The following is a 16,257-nucleotide window of genomic DNA, read 5'->3' on the forward strand; positions in this document are numbered from 1 at the left end:
TTGCTGAAGGGAGGCCAAGCGGAGGAAAACAGGCAAAGCCCCGGGACCAGGCTGCCCTGCCCCACCCCACTGCGGGGAGCTTCCCTGGCAAGGAGGAGTCGGGTGGCCCTGGAGGAAAACCGGCTTCTTATGCAGACACAGCAACCCTGCCCCGCGTGCAATTCTCCAGATGAAAACTTGAAGCTCCTGTTCTGTCAGGAGCTGAGTAATGGTGACGAGTGTCTGCATACCAAGCCAGGTCAGCGGGGAAGGAGGCGATTTTGTTTTTCTCCCCCTACTGCTAACCTTGCAAGTCTTTCGCTCAGAAGTCCGGCAGTGTGGTCGGCCTGGCCCCAGTGGCTAGACCAAAGAGACCAAACATATTTGCTTAGGCTGTGGAATTCTGAGCAGGAGGCAGGGCAGGAAGAACTCTGGCATTCCCCAAGGCGATGCTCAAACCCAGAGCACAGACTCCCAGCAGAAAGCTGCATCTGGACCTCTACCGGGCAAGAATCTTACATAGGGAAGGATTAGCCACAGCGGAAAGAGTGAAATGGAATAAGCAGAAAAAGCCAAGGTTTGTGGAAAGGCAATTAAAATCTACTTAGTGTAAAGTCAGGGATGTTAGCACAGACACATCTTTTAAGAAAACCCAAAAAACCAGAGTTCATTTTATTCAGAATTGTATTCCAGCAGCCCAAGACGTCAGGCACTTAATTAAAGAAAAATAATAAGACATATAATAAGGCTTCTATCTTTATTTTTACATTTCAGAAAACTTCCAAATAAGCTATTACAAAGCTGGTTTGAGGTTTGAGAATCAGAAGAAAATCCAGTATTCAAATTAAGGAGACATTTTACAGTATCCAGCAGATGAACAGACCTCCAGTAGCAAAATGAAGGAAAGATACATTTTCCTAGACTGAGTTCCCCCCAAAATAGAAATTTCTCACGCTTTCTCACCAAAATTCCAGCTGCCCCTGATGCTTCGAGAAGACAGGTCCTAATGAAAAATAAGGATATTCTCTGGGGAGAGAGGCACCAGCATTGAGCAAAGTTAGCCTCTACATGGAAAGAATAAAATCCTTTTGGGACATGCAAACACCGTCTGCACCCTTATAACTACCACAGTGCAGGGTTGTCCCCGAACAGGAGGGCAGGAGGGACAGGATAGCACAGTCCTTCTTGGCCACGAGTGGCCGCCGAGCCCTTGGGATGTGGCTGGTCCTGATGTAGATGGGCTGTGAGAATAACACAGCCAAGCTTGTGAGCAAAAGAAGTCAGGTTACCTCATCAATCATTCGCTTATATTGACTACATGTGGAAATGATATTCTGGCTACATGAAATTAAAAAATATTAAAACTGGGGGTGCTTAGTCAGTTGAGAATCTGACTCTTGATCTCAACTCAGGTCTTGATCTCAGGGTTGTGAGTTCAAGCCCCATGTTGGGCTCCACACGGGGCATGAAGCCTACTTAGAAAAAAAAAAAAAGATTCATCTTACCTGTTTCTTGTTATTTTTTTAATGTGGTTCTTAGACAATTTAAAATTATACATGTGCCTGGATTCTATTTCTACTGGTATAGAAAATTAAGGAACATTTGGAGATTCAGTATATGACAAAGGCAGGGGAAAGACGGACTTGTTAAAAGCAAATGACACCATGGGGTGCCTGGGTGGCTTAGTCGGTTAAGTGTCTGACTCTTGGTTTTGGCTCAGGTCATGATCTCAGGTCCTGATCTCACAGTTTTGTGAGTTTGAGCCCCTCATCTGGCTCTGTGCTGGCAGTGTGGAGCCTGCTTGGGATTCTCTCTCTCTTCTCTCTCTGCCCCTCCCTGCTTACCTGTCTCTGTCTCTTTGAAAATAAATAAACTTTAAAAAAATAAACTTAATAAAAATAAACTTTAAAAAAATTTTTTAAGCAAATAACACTAAAGTCATTTATTTATTTTAAGTTTCTTTTTGAGAGAGAGTGCAAGTGGGGGAGGGGCAGAGAGAGAGAGAGGGGAACAGAGGATCTGAAGCAGGCTCTGCACAGACAGCAGAGAGTCCAATGGGAGGCTTGAACCCATGAACTGTGAGATCATGACCTGAGCCAAAGTCTCACGCTCAACCGACTGAGCCATCTGGGCGCCCCTAAAGCCGTTTAGGAAAAGGCAAAATTGGATGCATACCTCATACCTTCACAAAATTAAATTGCAAACAGCGCAAAGTTCTAAACATAACAATGAAACCATACAGAGAGGATGGGGGGAAACATGGCTGGATTCCTTTGCAGACAGACTCGAAACACCATGCAATAAACAAACGATTAAAATTCAATGACGTGGGGGCGGCTGGGTCGCTCAGTCGATTGAGTCTGACTTCAGCTCAGGTCATCATCTCACAGTCTGTGAGTTTGGGCCTTGTGTCAGGCTCTGTGCTGACAGCTCAGCTCTGTGCTGGAGGCTTCTTCAGATTCTGTGTCTCCCTCTCTCTGTGCCCCTCTCCTGCTCACGCTCTTTCTCTCTCAAAAATAAATAAACATTAAAAAAAAATTCAATGACGTGGAAAAAAAAAAAAAAAAAAACAAAAAAACAAAACGCTGCCCCGTGTTGAAAGTTGGCAAAGGTAGAGATGGATGAAACATAACAAATGGAGAGTACCTTCAGGTTATGTGCCAATATCCCTAGTATATAAAGAACTCTTAATAATCAAGGGTGGGGACAGATAGGATAGACAACACGCAACATGCAATATAAACATGGTCTTAAATGCACAAAGAGATGCTCAAATTCATTTACAAAGACGAAAGTGCTCATTGACCCACCCTGAGATGGCTCAGCTGACACGACAGCTCCCTGTGGGGTAGATGCACCTCACAAGCACAGGCTGCAAATTTCTCTGTGCCAAGGGGAATCCGGGGTATCTAATGGGACCGCACATGCCTTTACCCTTGGATCTACAACCCTGCTTCTGGGAATTTGCCCTGAAGATACACCTCCAACAGTGTGAAATGCATGGGAACAAATATAGTCATTACTGGCCATTGCAACTATGGGAATAATCTGGAACCATAGAGCAGCAGCCACGCAGGGGAATGTCTTGGGGTGGGGTGACCTCCTGGTCCATAAGAAGTAGGTCCAGATTACATTGACAAGCATAATTAATACGCTATCTTTTGTTGAGAAAGAAAAATAAGACCACATGTGAAGATATCTATCTCCTGATATATGCAGAAGAAACCATATCTATCGCTCTGATTTTAAACCTTGCTAATGTTTGCTATAGTCGTAAGTAACATTCAGTCAAGAACAATGGATAGGGTACCCTAAAATTGAATACAAACGGAAAGCCAAACCCAACCATATTTCAAATGATTAAGAAAACGACAGAGATGAAAACAAAAAACAAACTCAATTAATTTCTAAACACAGACTCAGTCTAAAGACAAGAAGAAATTCAGACCAAGCTTTGTAGGTTTGCCATTTGCGGTGGTGGGTATAGCAATTCTAGAACTGTCTTGTGTGTTCAGAGGACAAACTAGATAAGAAATACAGGGATTCTGTCAGAAGTTGGGGAGGTGGTGCAGATGTGGTCTGGTGGACGCAAGGAGGAATCCGCAGTGTTAGGGTGGGGCTAGAAGTGACAGCGTGAACTCATGGTGCTATTCATTATACTTCTTTCTAGCACCCAGATGACACCCTGGTGAAAATGAGCACACCTAGCTCCTAGACTTGGTGTTGAAGAAACATTCTGCTCTAAAGGAACCCAGGAGAAGTGGTGGAATCCAGGGCTAGGGCAGTGAAAGTGTAAGCTGGATTTGGAGCAGATTGTAGTGGCAGAGAGCAAGGAAGTGCTCAAAAAGGATGGGGACATGTTGGAGGACGCGGGAGCCAGGCTGACAGCATCAGTATAAGCAATGACAGTAATGGATTATAACTTCCTGAATAAAGCAAAAACCTGCAAGCCCATATCGCAACAGACAAATGAGACCAGGAACCAACAATTCTTCCTTGCAGTAGAATGTCAACCAATAAATGGAGAACAAGAGAAGGAGTTTAAAGACCATTATCCTGCAATCACTGTAGTAATAATTGACTCAGGCAAGAATTGCCAATAGGTGCTAGAAAATGGTTGGGGGAGAGGTCCCAGGGAGATGTTTACTTAGCCTCAGAGTTTCTCCCATTGGCTCCTTTATCACTGGCACAGGCGAGAACACCTGGCAGGCATCACCTTTGCCCGGAGTGTTCTGGGCCTTTGGAAAGGGACTCGGTGTCACTCATAATGTGTGGCCATGAACATCTGACCTGGAAGAAATGGTCAGACATATCAAGCAAGGGACATGCTGCAGAACAGGTGGCCTGTGCTCACAGATGCTAAGGTCAGGGACACAGTAGCCAAGAGGTCACTCCAAACGCCTGACAGCAAAATTCAGGGCATGGTCCTGGTCGGGAGAAAATAGCTATAGAGAATATTATTGGTACAACTAGTGGAATTTGAATATGAACTATGTATCCATAACAGTGTTGCATCAATGTTAAATTTCCTGAATCAAATACTTAACAAAACCACAATGAGATATCACCTCACACCTGTTAGACTGCTGCTACCAAAAAATACTAGAAATAACAAGTGTTGCTGAGGATGTGAGGAAGAGGGAACCCTTCTGCACTGTTGGTGAGAATGTAAATTGGTTCAGCTTTATGGAAAACAGCATGGGGGTTTCTCAAAAAATTAAAATAGAACTACCATAGGATCCAACAAGCCCACTTTTGGGTATTTATCTGAAGAAAATGAAAACACTAACTTAAAGAGTTATCTACACCATTATGTTCATTGCAGTGCTATTTACAATATCCAAGGTATGGAAGCAAACTAAATGTTCATCAATGGATGAATGGATTACAAAAATTATTGTATATGTACACAATGGAATATTATTCAGGCACGAGAAGAAAGGAAATCCTGCCATTTGAGACAACATGGATGGAGCTTGAGGGCATTATGCAAAGTGAAATAAGTCAGGCAGGGAAAGAAAAATTCCGTATGATCTCTCTAATATGTGGAAGCTAAAACAAAAAAAATAATGAACTCATAGATACAGAGAACAGATGCATGGATATCCAGAAGCAGAGGGGAAGGGAGGGCAGTGGGTGAAACGGGGGTTGGGGGGAGAATACTTGAGCTGAGTGTTCTTGCTCTTAAGTGAAATACACCGCAGTTTTAGGGCTGAAAAACCAGACTTCCCAAGTGTCCAGGAATAACACTCATCAGCAGTGTGATGGGGCCATACATATTTATACAGAAAGTGAGAAAGGAAATGAGACAAAACAGAAACAGGTGGTAAATGAGGTAAAGCGTTAAGGAGCTCGCTGTACTTTCTTTTTCTGTAAGTTCCAGCACACCCCAGAAGGAGCCTGTGCCCACTGGGGCTGTCTGGCCACTAAGAGGAGAGGCTGTGGCCCTGATCTGCCACACCATTTGAGGTCCTTTGCAGGAGACAGCCAGCCCTCTGCTGGAGCAGATCAAGAAGAAGCTGACTTGACCATACAGGACATCAGGCTCAGGGAGGGACCAGGGGTGAGACCCTCTGGCCAGCGCTCAGTTCCATGCTGTCTTGCAGAGGCCTCCCTCCCCCAGGCACCCGTCCCCTCCCAAGCAGCACGATCAGGTTCCCACCTTGACCCATGAAGACTCAGCACCTTGGGCTCTAAACGTTGCACTTAATTAAGGACCAGGCTGTGGTTTCGCCTTGACAGGACAGCATTGACTGAAACAAGCTTCCAAGCACATGTGATGGGCTGTGCTCAGTTGGAAACGTTGATTAAGTGGGAACAGGGCAAGGGGTGTCACATCAGAATCTGAGCCTTATCTGCACCATCACCTCCTGCGTCTGCAGAAGCTGGGGTGGGGAGGCATGTGACAGTGGGGTCTGTCCCCTAACCCAGGGAGACAGGACCCCCTCTGACTTCATGTGTTGCCATTGTGACCCCTGACCCCTCCCCCACCCATGGAGCAACACTGACCACTCCCAGCACCTGGTGTTTCCTCTTGCTGCAAGTTGGTCCCTGGCTGCCCGTGAGCAGAGGGTGGCCAGAGGAAGAAGAGCTGGCAAAGGAGGGCCACAGGGAACCCAGAGGGCACAGAGACAAAAGCCAATGTGTGGGTCTGGAGACAGACAGTTCTGGTGAGCCAGGAGGGAGGAGGGCCCGGGGCCCCAGGGCTGAGGGCAGGGCTCCCAAGGCCTGATCCAGCACATCCATCCTACCTCTGCCCTTGGGGGCATCGGTTCTGGGGGATATGACATACCATCGAGCACCCTACAACAGCTACAAGTCCCAGGAGGCCAGCAAACCCTGCCTCCAAGCCAGAGAAGGCTGAGGCGCAGCAGACAGAGCACTTGGGAAGGGTTCTGGGTTCAGCACTTGAACCTTGGAAAAGAGGAGGTTGGTGAAGCAGCGTGTGGGCCTGGACTGAGGGGGTCAAGGACCTAAGGCTGTAACATGGCGAGACAGACCAGGGTGGTTCTGGGGTGGGTGGCATGAGCAGACCAAGGATTTAGGGGGAATAACTTGGTTGTGGCAGCAGCTCCCCCTATCCCTGGGAGGCAGGGTGATGCCAGATGGCTGAGGCCGAGGGGCCAGTTAGAGAGAGAGCGGGCTGTGGGGGGACATAGGGGACAATGAGCCTGGAAGGAGGGCAGGAAGGCAGGGCAGGGATGGATAGGGAGATGCAGAGTGAAGACCCAGCATGAAGCGACCCCAGCAGCTGGATCCACCCAAGTCCGTCCTGCTGTGGTTTCTACACACGCTGGCTGCGACCATAAATCAAAAAGCCCACTGCAGACTCAAGGGCGCTGTGGCTGAGACATTCATTCCTCCAATCTCCTGCCAGATGCCAGTCCACCTAGCAGATTCCTGTGCCCATGCACACAGGCCACGGGGCTCCACAGGCAGATAGCAGGTAAGAGCACTCTGCACAGGGTGTGGCTGTGATTCCAACACCCAGTCACGGGGAGGGGAGCCTGAGAGGCAGGCTGGTCGAGGCGTGTGCGCTGGGATGCCAAGAGGCACCTTCCAGCCTCCCCAACAGGTTCCTGTGGCGGAAGACCAGCCACCTCCCCAGATGTGTGGAAACACATAGGGCTGTGTTGCAACCCATTTCTTTAGCAAGTATGACCCAAGAGGGAGTCTGGCCCAAATGGAGGGCAGAAGATAAATGGGTTCCTTGATGAGGATGTCCTTGTCACAGGGGGAGGAAGATACACTGCCTCCCCTCTTGTGCAAGGTGATGAGCCTCCGTGGGGCACCCATGTGCCATGCCATTGCTTAGGGCGCTGTAGGCCCCAAAGGGAAGCCGGGCTCCTTGAAGGGAACCTGAAAGAGGAGGAGAGGCAAGTTTTGCAGGAACATGGAGGCCACAGAGAGGAAGGGGCAGAGAGAGCAGAGCTCTGAGGGGGCAACGGTGGGGTGGGGACAAGGAGAGAGGAGCAAGGACTGAGCACAAAGGAATACAAACCCATGGCCCTTGCCCCAGAGTGAAGCTGAAACGCTTTAAAAATACAATGTGTGGGGGCGCCTGGGTGGCTCAGTAGGTTGGGCGACCGACTTCAGCTCAGGCCATGATCTCACGGTCTGTGGGTTTGAGCCCCACATTGGGCTCTGTGCTGACGGCTCAGAGCCTAGAGCCTGCTTCGGATTCTGTGTCCCCCTCTCTCTCCTCTCCTTCCCCTCTCGTGTTCTGTCTATCAAAAATAAATAAACATTAAAAAAATTAAAAACAAACAAACAAACACAACACAATGTCTGGGTGCTTCACAAGAGCTCCTGATGGGGTCTCTGAGGGTAGCCTCAGATTCTAATTTTCAAAAACTGCAGATACTAGTTTATTGCTAGGCTTGCAGTTAGGTGAACACCAGCCCCAGAGTCTGCATGCTTGAGATTTGTTCTGATCCGAATGACACATTGTTACCTGTTCTGCATTTAAAAAAACTTTTTTAATGAAACATTTTTTTGACATAATTATAGATTGGCATTCAGTTGTAAGAATACAGAGAGGCCCCCTTGCACACTTTCTCCAGTTCCTCTCAGTGGTAACATCTTGCAAAACTGCAGCACAACATCAAAGCCCAGATATTGACATTGGTGGTGTCAGGTCACCACAGGCTCCCTCCTGTGGCCCTTTTATACCCACACCTACCCTCCTCCCACCTCCTGACTCCTGGCAACCACTAATCTGCTCTCCATTCTGGTAATTTTGCCATTTCAACAATGTCATATAAATGGAAATGGAATTATCTAGTGTGTGACTTTTCAGGAGTGGATTTTTTCACTAGGCATAATTCTCTGGAGATTCATCTAGGTTGTTGTGCATATAAACAACTCAGTTCTTTTTTCTTCTCTCGGCCTTGTGCACTTTTCTGTGTCCACATTTGGTGTATGTTTTCTCAGATGTACATCCAAGTTTTCGGTTTTTGAGCATTTTATTTTATTTTTTTAATGTTTATTTTTGAGAGAGAGAGAGAGAGAGAGAGAGACAGAGTGAGAATGGGGGAGAGGTAGAAAGAGAGGGAGACACAGAATGTGAAGCAGGCTCCGGGCTCTGAGATATCAGCACAGAGCCTGATGTGGGGCTTGAACCCACGAACTGTGAGATCATGACCTGAGCTGAAGTCTGGCGCTTAACTGACTTAGCAACCCAGGTGCCCCCTTCACTTTTTGAGCATTTTAAATGGCATTGTATTTGTTTTAAATTTCAGCATCTATGTATTTACTGCCAGCCTATAGAAAGATAATTAATTTGGGAAGGATGGGTATGCTGGGTGACCTTGCTAAATTCACTTATTAGTTCTCAGAGGGATTTTTGGTAGATTCCTTAGGATTTTCCCTGAAGACAGTTATGTCATGTGCAAATAGGGGCACTTTTATTTATTTCTTTCCTATATTAGTGACTTTTATTTCCTTTTCTTGCCTTATTGCACTGGCTAGGACTTCTGGCACTAGATTGAATAAGATTGGTGAGGGCAGACATCCTTGCCTTATTCCTGACCTTGGAGGAAGAACATTTAGTCTTAATGTTACCTGTAGGTATTTTGTAGATGCTCTTTACCAAGCTGAGGAAGTTCCCCCTTTATTCTTACTTTTAGAATTTTTATCACTAATAAAAGTTAAATTTTTCCAAATGCTTTTTCTGATCATTTGATAGGATCATGTGAGTTTTCCTCTCTGCATGTCAATATGGTAGGATACTTTGATTACTTTTTGAATCCTGAACCAGCCTGGTATCCTGGTATCCCGGTATCCCAGGAATAAACCCCACTTGTGCCTTGGCCTCCTCTGGCTGCCTCCCCATTAGCAGACACCTGAGAGGTTCCCAGTCTCTTAGATAACTGGGACAATAGAGAATGACTTCCAGATCTAAGCTAAGAGTGTCTGCCAGGGCCTTGGGGATGGTCCACCCAAGGAGCTCAGTTCTGGGCTAGAACCAGGGCTCTGAGGACAGTAGTCTCCTGCAGGCTATACTGCCCCCTGGTGGCAGGGCCTGACTAGAAATGTGCAGGGGCCTTATTAGGGCCTAGGACCTCAGGGCTGTAGGCTGAGACCCCTGGAGCAGGTACTAGAGGTGGAGATGTATACAGGGGAAATGCATATACTTTCTAGAACCCTCCTCCAAGGTTTTGTGATGCATGAAGGAGCCCCACTTGTCTCAGAGATTCATTGTCCAGGTGGCAGGACTCCAGATGGCCCAGATCTCAGAACACAGGGAGTGAGACCCGAGAGTGCCTTGCTGGGCATTCATTCCAGCTGGGGCCCTGAGAGGGGCAGCTCGACATCCAGAGGCCAGACGCTTGGGTGTTTTTGAACACGTTCTGGAGGTCAGGACCCCTCTCAGAGAAGGGACCCTCCTTAGCAACCTGTCTCCATCCAACTGGGTCTGGTGATGCTAAGCCTGACGAAGCCCAAGTCCTCCCCAGGGCTCCTCCCTCCCAACACTGCCCAGAAGCCTCTTCAATTTCTGCACCATCCTCCTTGTTCCTCCACCAACCTCCTCAGACCCTGCACAGGGCCTGAAGAAGGCCCAGTCTGGCCATAGCCCAGGATTGCTGAAATGAACCCCTCCCCTCCTCCAGATAACTGGGAGCTTAGGCATAAGTGAGTGTGAAGAGAAAACTCACATAAAAAGCAAATAGGGTTGTCTAATCATCATTGAAGAAAGTTTCCACTCACTGATTTCCCCCCCCCCTCCGTGGTAAAATATACAAAAGATTTATAATTTTAGCCATTTTTAAGTGTCCAGTTCAGTGGCATTAAGTTCACTCACACTGTTGTGGAACCATCACCATTACCCATCTCCAGAACTCTTTTCATCTGGCAAAACTGAAACTCTGTCCCTTTTAAACAATGTCCTCTCCTCCTCCTTCTTCTGGCCCCTGGCCCCACCATCCCACTTTCTGTCTCTAGGAATTTGACTACCCCAGTAATTGAATCATACAGTATTGGTCATTCTGCGACTGGCTTATTTCACTTTAACACCATATCCTCAAAGTTCATCCACCTGGTAGCATGTTGGGACTTCCTCCGTTTTTAAGGCTGAATAATATTCCATTGTATGGATACATATTTTGCTTATCCATTCTTCTGTCAATGGTCATTTGGATCGTTTCTGCCTTTTGGCTATTGTGAATAATGTTGCTATGAACATGGGTGTACAAGTATCTGTTGGAGTCCTTGCTTTCAATTGCTTTGTACATATACCCGGAAGTAAGATTGCTGGATTAAATGGCAACTTTATGTTTATCTTTTTAAGGAACGACCATACTGTTTCCCACAGTGACTGCACTGTTTTACATTCCCTTTGGCAAAGTACAGGATCCCAATTTCTCGACATTATCAAAAACCCTCCTCCTCCTTCTTCCTCTTCCTCTTTTTCTCCTTCTTCTCCTCTGTCTCCTCCTCCTTCTCTTCCTTCTCCTCCTTCTTCCTCTTCCTCTTTTTCTCTTTCTTCTCTGTCTCCTCCTCCTTATTACTATAATTGCCACCCTAATGGTTGTGAAGTGGCCTCTTACTAATTTTTACAGACATATAAATTTAAACAATGTTGAGATACTTGGCCTATCCACAATAGAAACTTTTTTAAAATTAGAATACCCAAGGATGGACACTTCTCTCCCATGTGGGTGCAATCTTTTTGGAAAGTGGTTGGTAGCATGCCCAGGAGCCTCCAAAGGCTCGTGTCTTTGACCCTGTAATTTCCAGTTCAGAAAATCTAAGCCCAGAAAATGTGCCCACATGAACAAAGATACACATGTGCTTGATATTCTATGGAGTGTTATTCATGTGAGCAGAAAGATGGTCATACTAGTCAATAAAATTGGGATGACTGTCTAGCCATTTGGAAAAAAAATAAAGATTTCAGTCATATATCCCACAGAAAATTGAACTGTAGACTGAAGAGCTCTAGGGACATAGCAAAACCGTTAAACTAGTAGAAGAAATGACTGGAACTTCAGGTTTTAACATAGCCAGCTTTATCCTGGCTCCATCCTTAACCCCCACTAAAATGACAGCAAGAGACTGATTTGGGCCCCAGAGCGTGGGGCAGGGAGGGAACAAAGTAGCACCGAGAGCAAGTGGAGACCTCAGCCCTGGACATAGCGAGGGGGCACCAGGACTTGGAGGGAAGGCTGGGAAAGGTGGGGAGGCTGGGCACCTTTCTGGGAATCGGCTGGTCCTGCCAGACAGCAAGATGGGTTCCTCCCCTGGCAGAGGATAATGCGTTAAACAATGTCAGTGCTCGTGGAGGTATGAGGAGGCCTTACAGAGAACTAGTGTGTGTGTGTGTGTGTGTGTGTGTGTGTGTGTAAAGATCTGTATGAGAAATATACCAAAATATTATGTTATGTCTCTGTGCCTTAACATAATATTAAATTTTTACAGTTTTTTTTGTTTTTAAAAAAGTCAAAGTTCCCTGTAATCATTAACATTTATTACTGTTTTCAAAATATTATGTTTTTAATAATATTATATACTATTTTAATAATATTATATATTATTATGTTTTCAAAATATTATGTGTCGCTATTTCTTGCTTTAAAGCAAATATTATATTCTCTGACAACACTTTTTGACATTATCATTCTCAAATCAGAACAGAATTATGAATGTGTCTTTTTTTTTTTTTGGCCTAAACTATAATTGGATTGGATTTCCTGGCATCTCCACTGCCTAAAACAAAGACCCATTCCTTCATCTTGTTAAAGCAAGGACACTAGGAATAATTTGATCTGTTTGTCATCCTCTAAATTTAAATTTATTCAAATCTATTGTCAGAGTTCTGTTGTTTACTAAGTTCAGGGTGAAAAGAGAAGAAGGAAAAAACGTCCAGTCAAAAGAGAATTTCAGCATGCTTAGGTTAATGATGAATAAACTGTGTTATGTTTCGATCATCGTGTGCCTTTTAGGTTACAAAATACTCGTGTTCATGCCCAAAGATTGGCATAACAACTGTCTACAAAAATCTTTTGTGTCTGGGCTTAAGTAGGCTTATCAATTGCTGATATTTATAAATCAGTTAAGGGCATAAATCAAAGACCTAGAGATTTTCTTCTTTCTGGATAATGACCAAATGAATCACTAGTTGTGCATTGCTTCAGTTGGGGATTCTCTGTTCTGATAAAGTGAGTGATTATAATAGATGAATCTGGGTCACTTAGTCTCACTGTGGATGGGGGTTTCTTCTTGTTACTTACACTTACCTCGAGGATCCTGATGTACATGAAGGTCGGGAGTTGAGCCTGTGAAGAGACTTCATAAAAGACTTTCCCAGGAACCTGTGGCCAGTGCTGCCACAGAGCAGAGCCAGTGTCACCACCATGATCCTGAACCTGGAGCAGGGGTCCTAGGACCATATGGTCCGTGGGCAGAAGATGGCATGAAGAATGCTCTCACCCCTGCCATGGGCTTCTCTACATGTTTCTGTTTTTTATTTTCTTGACCACTTCCCCTTCTCTGTTGATTCAGGTAATACATCACTAATGAACACTCCTAGTCTTTAGTAATGATGTTCCCAGGACACTGGTCCTTGACAGGCACCAGGTATAGAATGAATTCTTCAAATGCTAACAAAGCTGAACAAACTATATTCAGATCAAAGGGTCATCTAAAAAAGATCCAAATCGGGTCGCCAGGGTGGCTCAGTTGGTTAAGCCTCTGACTTTGGCTCAGGTCATGATTTCACAGTTGGTGAGCCCTGCGTCGGGCTCTGTGCTGACAGCTCAGAGCCTGGAACCTGCTTCAGATTCTGTGTTTCCCTCTCTCTCTGCCCCTCACCCACTTGCTCTCTCTCTCTCTCCCTCTAAAATAAATGAACATTAAAAAAAAAAAACAAAAGTTTGAGAATATTGAGTAATAGCAAGGATGATGAGAAATGGTACTCAGATACATCACTGGTAAGAAGGTAATTAATACAGACATGTCAGAGGGCAATATGGTATTATTAATATGACCAAAATTAAAAAAAATTAACGTTTCTTTATTTTTGAGACGGAGAGAGACAGAGCATGAATGGGGGAGGGTCAGAGAGAGGGAGACACAGAATCGGAAGCAGGCTCCAGGCTCTGAGCTGTCAGCACAGAGCCCAACGTGGGGCTCGAACTCACGGACCGCAAGATCATGACCTGAGCCGAAGTCGGACGCTCAACCGACTGAGCCACCCAGGCGCCCCAAGACCAAAATTTTAAATATGCGTCCCTCAGGACCCAGCAATTCTGCTTCTTGACTTCCCCTACAGAAAGAAGACTCGTGTGTGTGTGTGTGTGTGTGTGTGTGAGAGAGAGAGAGAGAGAGAGAGGCAGTGTTGCTTATAAAAGCAAAATCTCTCTGGGTGCAATCTAAACGTTCATGCATAGAGGGAGGCAAATGAAACACAGTGTGTCCATAGCTTGGAACATCATGAAGCAATGAAAAGAATGTGCATCAGCAACATGTCTGGTCATGGAAAGATACTAAGACATATTATCAAGTAGAAAACTGGTAAGCCACAGGATGCTGTGTGTGGCGGGATGCCATTTTTATAAAAAAAAAAATCCAAAACAGTATTGTTATTAAATATGTAAGTATGGAAATTCAGAGAAAAAGGCGTAGAATGCCATGCACCAATCTGATGACGGCAGTCTCACGTCGCGAGGGGCATGGGGTGGTCAGAGTAATCCAAGTAACTGGAAAATGGTGTTGACATTACCTGAGGGAGAGCAAACATAGGAAAACACCCCAGGTTACAGCCTCACCCACAAGGGATGATGCATTCACAGTGCTTTATGATCAGAGTGAAAGTCAGAATCACCCCCGAGCTGTCCCAGCCCCTCCTGCCAAGCTCCCGGGGCTCCAAGGGTCAGGTCTGGGTGGGTCCTGCCTGTGCCCTGGTATAGCTCACCCCACTCCACTATTCTGACACACCTAGGCCAGCTCCTCCGCTAGAGTTCTGCCACCAACCAACATCACTTTCAAAATCAGATAAGATTTCTTTTTAAGAGAAGCCAGAAAAAAGTGTCTGTTCCTTTGTCATTTGAGCTGTCCCTTCTTCTCTGGACAGTGAGTGCCAGCAGTCAGAGACCTTTATTCCTAAATAATAAAAGCCCAAGTCCAGGCTAGGGCCTCTGATCTGCCCCTACTCCCCAGGAGCTGGAGTGGGTTTCAGAATCCAAATATTCTGAGGGAATCCTCATGTATTTCTTGCTACCAAAGACTCCAGACAGAGCTTTGCCCCCACTGTATCAACAGGAAGCTCATTCATTCATTCAGCAAGAATTTCTGGTTGCCTGCTATGAGTCAGCTGCCTTGACCAGCTCTTTAATGCTTAATGCTTATCACATCAAATCTAAAACTGTCACAAAATGGCACAACAGTTGCCATGATCCCCATTCTAAAGAGGAAGAGACTGAGGGTCAGAGTGGTTAATTGGATTGCTAGAGGGTCCTGAGTCAGGACTTCATCCTCGGTGCTCCCCCTCCGGACGAGGAGCCAAAGCACTTTCTGCAAAGGTTACCACTTACCACACCCGTGAGATGAATACATGCACCAGCAAAGGGCATGACCATTTTTACATTGTGTTGTGGCCGACAGCATCTAAGATGGCCCCATGATTCCCCTCCTGGAAGGCATGACTAGTGTGATCCCTCATCCTTGAGTAACTGCTTTCTAACCAACAGAATGCGGCAATGTCGAGGATGTCACTCTGGGATTAGATTACAAAAGACTCAGGACTCTCCCTTTCGCTGGCTTTGATGAAGCAAACTGATGTGTTGGGGAGGCTCATGTGCCAAAGAACTGAGGGTGGCCTCAGTCCAACAGTCCACAGGAACTATGTCCTGCCATCGACCACGTGAGTGAGCTTGGAAGGGGACCCCACCGGTGGAGCTTTCCGATGAGACCACAGCCCCAGCCAACACCTTGACTGCAGCTTCACAAGAGACCTCAAGCAGAGGACCTAGCTGATGCTCGAATTCCTGACCCACAGAAACTGTGAGATCACAAATCTGTGCTGTTTTGAGCTGCTAAGTGTGTGATAATTTGTTGTGCAGCAGTTGATAACTAATGCACCTCCATAACTTCGTGATTGCTGATGTATTTCATTTTTGTCTTGCTTGTTCCCAGCTAGAGCATGCAGTTAACTGACGAGTGGGGGCATCGATGTCTGGCTGGGAGGGGCAGGGCCACTGGCCCACGCACTTGCCCTGCCTGGATGTGCCATACAGTCTGGTCCTTTTTACTTTCTACCTCGCTTTCATAGATCTGGGGCAGGAGAAAGAAGAAGGAATAACAGTTGGGGAATGCCAATTTCCTCAGTTCTATCCACGTTTCAGTCTGAAATCGAAATGAACAAAAATAGACATCCCATTGAGTGACTTTGACTCTTCAGGGAGGAAGGTTGGGGGTGGGACTGGGTTGATTTTAGACTACAGACACGCCAGCAACTTCAGGATGTTCCCACGATACTGGCTGCATTTGTTAAAAATACCTTCAATTCCAAAAATTACAAAGACTGTAACTAATCCTGTTCATTAAAGCCAAGAAAAACACACCGAGTCAAACACAATGTATGGGTGAAAGAGAGGGATTTCCACTAAGAAGGGGAACGTGCAGCTGCCCTATAGGCCTGGCTGGTCCTGCATGCCGTGTGCTCTGCCCCTGGACCCAGACGGCAGAGCCCAGCTCCTCCTGAGAAAGCAGGCCCAGCCCCCAGTCTTGGCCACCTCCAGGGGCTTCTCTGAGGCCCCATATCCTCCACCCCTCAGACTC

At 46.1% G+C, this 16,257-nt stretch overlaps 1 long non-coding RNA gene across 2 annotated transcripts; it reads left to right on the forward strand.

Annotated features, from left to right (window-relative positions):
• The first annotated feature begins 6,006 nt into the window (after positions 1-6,006).
• On the forward strand, positions 6,007-16,024 carry LOC122232600. 2 transcript variants are annotated; one of them, XR_006209956.1, is made up of 4 exons: positions 6,007-6,149; positions 6,857-6,925; positions 15,168-15,480; positions 15,613-16,024. It is a non-coding gene; the product is annotated as an uncharacterized LOC122232600 (long non-coding RNA). The 2 variants fall into 2 exon arrangements; XR_006209955.1 differs by lacking the exon at positions 15,613-16,024 and having other exon boundaries at positions 15,168-15,574.
• The last annotated feature ends 233 nt before the right edge of the window (positions 16,025-16,257 follow it).

Source organism: Panthera tigris, chromosome D3 (assembly GCF_018350195.1).
Source record: "Panthera tigris isolate Pti1 chromosome D3, P.tigris_Pti1_mat1.1, whole genome shotgun sequence".
Taxonomy (NCBI): domain Eukaryota; kingdom Metazoa; phylum Chordata; class Mammalia; order Carnivora; family Felidae; genus Panthera; species Panthera tigris.